The 7268-nt window shown below is 54.6% G+C and overlaps 1 protein-coding gene across 7 annotated transcripts in view; it reads right to left on the bottom strand.

The window, feature by feature from the left end:
* The window catches only part of PTPRD (protein tyrosine phosphatase receptor type D), a 546060-nt gene extending 541117 nt beyond the window's left edge, over window positions 1–4943 (bottom strand). For all 7 annotated transcript variants that reach the window (XM_075559913.1, XM_075559911.1, XM_075559908.1 and 4 more), the window contains exon 1: window positions 4707–4943. The gene's annotated coding sequence lies outside the window, so the exon portion shown is untranslated. The remainder of the gene's footprint in view (window positions 1–4706) is intronic.
* Window positions 4944–7268: the final 2325 nt, after the last annotated feature.

Genomic DNA, 7268 nt, shown 5'->3' on the forward strand with positions numbered 1-7268 from the left:
TGGGAGAAGAAAATACTTACTGAGTGTTGCTCACATGAACGCAAACGGGTCATTTTGAAAGGGAAAACAAGGGACAGAGAGAGGCTTTAGGTGCAAGTCAGTGGGATGTGTCTTGCAGGGGGGTGGCAGGACCCTCATTCCCGGCTGCTACAGTCCTGCATCATGGTGTCAGGGCTTTACAATGTAGGGGTGGCATGAGGTCAGAGACTGCTAGAACATGTTAGTATTGCTCTCTGACCTTCCATGACTTATGACGCAGAAAAATCACAGAATGCTTATATCCTGGGCTACCATTTCACATAATGAACCATCAGAGAGCACTCGTCACATCCTCTCGGAATTACCTTTCTCCTGGGCTGAATTGTAAAGTCCTGAAACACATCTTGAACAAAACAAATTTGAATTTCAAAACTAAGTTTCCTCATGCTCCGTTTTCTTTCCTCCACGCTATGGCAGGTGCGGGGGGGAATCAATGTCGCTTAAGAAAGCTCCAAATGGAAGAATTAGGAAATTTTAATTGTGGAAACGCAAGCAAGCCAAGCATGGCATTTTAATAAGTGTTACCAATGCCTAATTAGAAGCAAATGAGATTACCCATATAGAAAATATCCCCAGAACAGACTGACCCTTTGGTAGAGGTGTCTCCTCCGTGCGATGAAATTAGAGGCTTAAACAACAAGTGATGATGCTCTTTGGAATAAATTTACTGACAATTCCCTTACAAGCGAGCTGTGTCCACACGATCAGATTTCTTCGGGGGCCTGGCCTCACAATACAGGGTGCGCGGCTCTGCTCCGGCTGCCTGGCAGACCACTGTTCGCTTGAGGAGGTACGCTGTCATACCCTGGTTTTGCTGGAGGCTACAAGTTACCTTTGCACCATTACACAAGCCAGCGACTTTCCTTCAATATTTTTCCCCAAGAAACCCAACCACCCTGATTAGAAACAAACACAGAAAACAATGCCACCAAGCAATAGAATCGGCAGGGTACACCTGGCTTAAAATACAACCCGCGTCCTCCCATTCGTCTTTTCTAGTAAAAACGCTTATTGTCCTTTTAAGATAATGGGCGCGAAGCTGGGGAAGATAAACAGCTAAACAAACATTCTGGAAGAGTGGATGATTCTGTTTTTCTTCGCGGCACATCGCACATCTTCGCCGAGAACACAAATCCTAAAAGCACAGTTTGTGGCTACTAAGTTCAGCAGATGGCATGTAAAGTCAAGCTCGTTTTCAGGATCCCCAAAAATGTGGGGAATGAAAAAGCTACCCAGCGAGAGGTTTTACATACAGATGTAAAAGCCATGATCGGAAAAGTCTGATGCCCTGGAGGGTACACATCAGGGCATGCAATGCCTCATCCCCTCAGATGGCTCACAGATAGATGCAGCAGCAAGGGGAAACAGACGGGGAGGGGCGGCAAGGGAGTGGGAAGAGAGCTTTAAGGAAAGACCTTTCAGAAGTCCTTCCTTGTCTCCTGAAAGACTACGTTTTGTAAGTGAGCCTATTAAGGAATGCTTACTTTCCCATAGACAGAGAAGTGTTGAATGCTTGATGGATCAAGGTTGCTCCCGGGAAATCCAATATGCAAATGCTTAGAGTGCGTCCTCTTACAAGCAGTCACCCCTGTCAGTTTGAAAAACTGAAAATCAACACAAGAACAGTGGAAGGATACTTGACCTTATTGCTTAATGTCTATCAAGATTGCCACCCTGGTCGATTTCAAATTTGTGAAACTGACACTTCAAAATGTGCATCTTCCACGCGGGCCCCACGATGCTGACTAAACGGGAGTCAGAGGTCGGAGCCTGAGATCTTCATGCCAGGCAGACTTGCTGGTCACTTACAAAGCTCGCGCCACCACACCATCCATCTGCAACTGCCCGTCCCTTAGCAGAATGCTGCTTCCTCCGGCCCTTCACCCTACATTATGCAAATCACACCTTGTTCAGTCCCGGGCAGAAAAGTTATGAATGTGCCCACTTGTTTGGCCGGGACCTACAGTAATCACATCGGCTTTGGTCCAAATGCTGCTTCTCTGCCACCCGTCCCCTACGCTGTACGAAAACTCACCCCCACCCCTCCCGCAGTCTCCAGGAAGACCCGAACATTTCCGCACAGCTTCCACTCCGTGGCTATGGCGAACGGGAAACCCGGGAGCAGAAAAAACAAAACAAAACAAAAACAACTTGTAGGGATTGTCTACTTGGAATCTTTTTCTTAATGTCTCTCTAGGAAGGCTTTGGACGTGACATAGAAAGGTAGCTCCTGCGCCTAAGAACAGTTCTACAGGCCCCTAGTGGCAAATCACAGCAGATGAGGGGAATTCCAATCCCTACTTCTCCACTTTGGCTTATTCTGGTTTCAAATGGATGGCAGTCTCCAATGGCAAATCGAGTCATCTTATTTAATCCTGTAGGCAATTTTAATTCTGTGATCATCGAAAGATGCATACATCCAAGCAGAGCGCTGTTGTCTTTTTTGTCACTACACAACTGCACTGACTCAAATAGCCATGGTTACATAACCTGCACAGTGCACTGTTGAATTCGCAGGCCTCTTGACGTGAAATTACAAAACTAGCAAATGACTCCCACCGAATTACATGTTTGAGAAATATATCTACCCTCCCTGAATCCCAATGCTAGTACACCGTGCGTCTGAGCGCTCTAATCCATCCCCCCCCCCCACGTAAAGGGCTCACATTTACAATGAGACAGATACCAACAGAAGCATCACTTTCGCAGCAACAGAAAGCTAAATGCATTTCCCGACAGTCACTCAGCACACGCACATCGGAGAACATCTATTTTAAAAGATGGACAATTAATAACGCCTTCTAATCCACCCACCCCACTGGCTTCCCCTTCCCCTTCCCCAAATCCCCCTGCTGTGTTCTCTTCACAAAAGAAAATTCCAGGCAGGCACACTCGCAGCTTTTAGCAATTTTTAACTGGACACAATCTGACAGCTGAATTCCTGAAACTGACCAGCTTGTCAATTTCACACTTTGAAAGTACAATAATAGCTGATAGCATGAGGGTGAATTTAAGAAATCTGTCACCAAATTGCTAGCTCCACGGAAAAGCAAAGCAGAGTGCATAATTGTGGGGGGTGGTAGGCAGGCACATTTTCCCTTTGATTTGCCCGTGTAGGATGTCTGTCTCAAGAACTGGGACACGGAGCTGAGAAACGTTGGCTCTCATTCCAAGATCTACAAAACGATCCCTTTCCGTGGCTGTTTCCGAACACAGGCACTGTCTACCAAGCACTGTACTGGATCTGGGCGCAGCCCGGAAACAACTCTCTCCCCAGTTGCTTTTACCCGAGCTCCGTGGTGGGTGTGTGCGCTTTAAAACAGAAAGAAGAGCCAAAACAGTGGAAAGGTCTAGAAAAATTGTGGCTCCCCGCGGTGCGCTACAAGGTGGTCACAAAGACCCCCTCCTCCGGGCAGGGAAGGTCCACAGGTGTAGCCCGTGAGCCCAACAGCAAACCCACCCCGAGACAGGAGACACACGCAGTATGCGACCCTCTTAAATCCGAGGCACTTGGAGCGAAAAGAAAAAGGAAGGGGGGTAAAAACTTTGAGAAGAAACCGAAGGGCAGCAGCCCCTGGTTTTTATCTTTGTGGGCGTTTGGGGTGCACAGGGTGGATGGGCTTGGGGGTGGCGGGCAGTCCCTCTGAGAACTGGGAAACTGGAGGCATAAGTGAGTCGCGGACTGGAAATTACATGGAAACAATAGCAGCGGGTTTGATCTTCCAGGCTTTGGAGAAGAGGGCTTCCATTCCGAATCCAGGAACACCCCACTGTGAGTGCCACGCTCACAATCCACTCAGCGCTCAGGATGTGTGTGTGTGTGTGTGTGTGTGTGTGTGTGTGTGTGTGTGTGTGTGTGTGTGTGTGTTTAAAAAGGCTTGACACCGGCTTCCCTACTCGTTTGTTCCTACATGAAAATCAACCTCGCTCAAAGAGAAGGCAAGTTTCCCTCAGGGGTACGGAAGCGCTACGAAGCCCAGAATCTTTGCTTTCTTCCAGGCTTTCTTTCAAAATTGTTTCCGACAACTTGGACTTTTCATTTGAAGCCCGAGTTCCCTTCCCCACGGAGTGTGTGTGTGTGTGTGTGTGTGTGTGTGTGTGTGTGAGCGCGCGCACGCGTGCTTGCGTGTGTAAGCACACAATTCCCCTTAGCAGAACTCCAAGCTGGAATTCAGCCTCAGAAAGGTCCCCGAAACACTCCCCCTCCTTTATGGCAGCAGCGCAGACTTTAGCCCCTGCCAGCCTCATCTCCCCACTAGTTCTGGAGAAAGAAAAGGAAGCGCCCCCTCACCATACCCAACCTTCCTGGAAACAGTCCGCCCGACTTTCCCCAAAAGATGCCGGGGCACGATCATGGGGTAGGGTCTGCTTGCCTCCACGGCTCCAACATGACCCCCAGTGCTACACCCACCAAAGAGGGAAGCGGGGTCCGAGCAAACGCCCAGACCCAACAGCCCCTTCCCCGGGTTCTCTCTGCCCGGCTCCGCGGTCCCGGCGCCCCGCGACGCCGAGCCGGGAAGACCTCGGCCGGCATGTCCAGGCGCAGGGCTCAGCGTGCGCTCCGGCGCCAGGGCGCAGGGCGCGGGGCCGCCGGAGCCAGGCGCCCCGCGAGCCCGGGCGGCCAGAGGGGAGCGCAGGGGGCCGGCCGGGACCGCTCCGAGACTCACCTGGTCATGTTGGCTCCGGGCAGCCGCCGCCACCGCCTCCCGCGCCGCCACCAGCACTTTGCTCCAGCGCCTCGGCGCCCCGCACGGCCGCGCAGCCCGCGCCTCCAGGCGGCCGAGTAAAGCCCGCCGAGCAGCGGCCGCCGCCCGGCCCCGGCGCCGCCAGCCGGGTCCAGAGCGAAGAAGTGGCAGCGAGTCCGCGAAGGAGTCCGGGGAGCCGGGCGCCCGCCGCCGCCTCGGGAGCGCGTCCCCCCGCCCGCCCTGCCCCCTGCCCCCGCCGCCGCCGCCTCCCGGGCCGTCCTCCGGCCGCCGAGTCCGAGGCCCCGAGCCTTCGCCGATGCGCCCGCGCCGCCGCTCACTCGGGCTCGGGCTCCGGCTCCGGCCGCGCCGCCAGCCGCCCGCGCGCCTCCGCCCGCGCCCGCCGCGCCGCGCTCGCCGCCGGGGTCCGGGGCCGCGGCGCTCCCTCCCGCCGCCGCGCCTCGCGCCGCCGCCGCCGCCGCTTTTAAAGCGGAGTCTTTGGCCGCAAATAGCAACTCGGCGGCCCCCCTCGGCGCCTCCCTCCCCTGCTTCTCTTCTTCCCCCCAAAAGTGAAGCGCACGCGAGAGGTAACCGCAAACTGAGGCCCGCGGGGGGAGAGGGAGGCGGAGAGAGGGGCGCGGCGACGCCGGGGGACGGCCCCGCGCGCAGTCCGGCCCGGGGGGGTGACCGGCCGCCGAGCCCGAGCCCGGGCGCGAACCTGTCGGGGCCGGTGGGCGGCGCGACGGGTGGCTGGGTGGGGAAATGAAACGCAAAAGCTCCGGAAAGTGATTGGAAAAGGCTGCTGTCTTTGTTTCCTTGCCGGAGTGCGGTTGAGAACCCGTGGGGCGTGCTGGGGAGCCCGCGGCCGCGCGGGAGCCCGGGCACTGGGGGCGCGTGTGCGCCTGGGGCCTGCGCGGGGTCGGGAGTGGGAGTGGGGGCGCGCGGGCGGGCTGGCTGCGCCCCTGGCAGATCCGGGAGTCTGGACCACTGACCACTCAGAGGACTAGAGCCCGGTGGGCAGGGTCTCTGGGGAAGGAAGCACCACACACAACACAACACACACACACACACACACATACACAGGGGAGGGGGCTAGGTGACGTCACTCCCCGGCATCCATCCTCCAGGCCGGAGGAGACCCTCTCCAACAGATGCACTCATCCCCTCCAACATGCACGCTCCGGTGCTTCCTGCGCTCAGCCAGTGCGCACGCACGCAAAAGTGGAGAAAATGCTGGTCGCGCCCTAGCCAAATCGGTCCTAATAACCCAAGGAGCGCGCTTGGGGAGACTTGGGCTGTGCCCGCCGCCCGGATTCACCTTGGCAGCTTGTAGGATCCACATGGGAGGCTGAGCGGAGGAAGCAAGGCACTGAATCCAAAATGAATCCAAATCTTCATGTGGTAACTCTTGCTAGGTTACCTGTGTGGACGGGCTGGAAATCGCAGTGCCCCCTAGCTGCTCTAAAGGACACCGTTAAACCCTGACCCTACACAGGTACTCAGGGCACTGGCAGGAGGTTAAGGCGCAGTGTGCGAATTGTTAGCTCAGAGCAGGATTTTATTCCTGTTGGTGAAACCTCCTGGGCTCCAAGGATCTCCAGCGTGTGGGGCAACGTCCACAGCTGGAAGCCACCTTTGGCCCATCCCAATTGGATTAGAAACTTTGTCCAAGAGGTTTGATCAAGTACAAACAGGGCCCTGGCCACCTCGCTTGCACCTTCTGCCTTCAGGCCAGTGTGCAAAAGCGCACTCATGTACACACACACACACACACACACACTCGGCCAGAGAATACTCATCCCTGCAGACTCCAGGCTGTCTTTCAAAGGCAAAGGTAAGCAGATACCCTTCCTTTTGACCAAATGATCTGGTGTCTTAACTGTTGTCTGTCCCTGCCCTCTGGTTCTACCATCTGCATGCTGTGCTCCTGAAAGGCCCTGGAGGACTGGGAATGGGGGGTTAATCCTCTGCATCCCACCTCCTCCTGTGCTCCCCAGAGGAGTAGCATCTTTTTGGAAGGAGGCTTACTAAATGAAGTTGAGTTTCCGATAAACTGGGGCCATGGTGGGGTGGAGGGGATGCTCCTTTGGTTGGCTTGGTCTTTTTGTTGTGGTTAGCCTGATAATGAATTTCAGGAAGCCACATCTCTGGGCCCAGAGTTTCCTTGTGGCACTAGGAGTGGAAATGCCCCTGCACCCCAAGAGTGAAGCCAGGAAGTTGAGCTCTCAGGAGCTTTTCTCCAAGTGCTAATGTCATAGCTTTGATATTACCATGCCCTTCTCCCATAAACTGGTGAATCGGCCTTCCTCACTCAGAGTTGGATGTTAGGGGACCGATCGGCAACTTAAACACAGATCTTAATACATATCCCTTGGATGTAGTCTTCAGGGGAGAGGCAACAGCCCTACTGTCTTCAGATCTGACTGAGGGAAAAAATTAATCAATTGTAGGGTAAACTTAGGTGGGAAGTCCTCCAGCCCCTTGGAATAGGGTGGAGGCTGGGCTAGAGGCTTCTGTAAATTAACATATCTAAAGAACTCAGCAGTG

This window comes from Tenrec ecaudatus, chromosome 10, assembly GCF_050624435.1.
Source record: "Tenrec ecaudatus isolate mTenEca1 chromosome 10, mTenEca1.hap1, whole genome shotgun sequence".
NCBI lineage: Eukaryota > Metazoa > Chordata > Mammalia > Afrosoricida > Tenrecidae > Tenrec > Tenrec ecaudatus.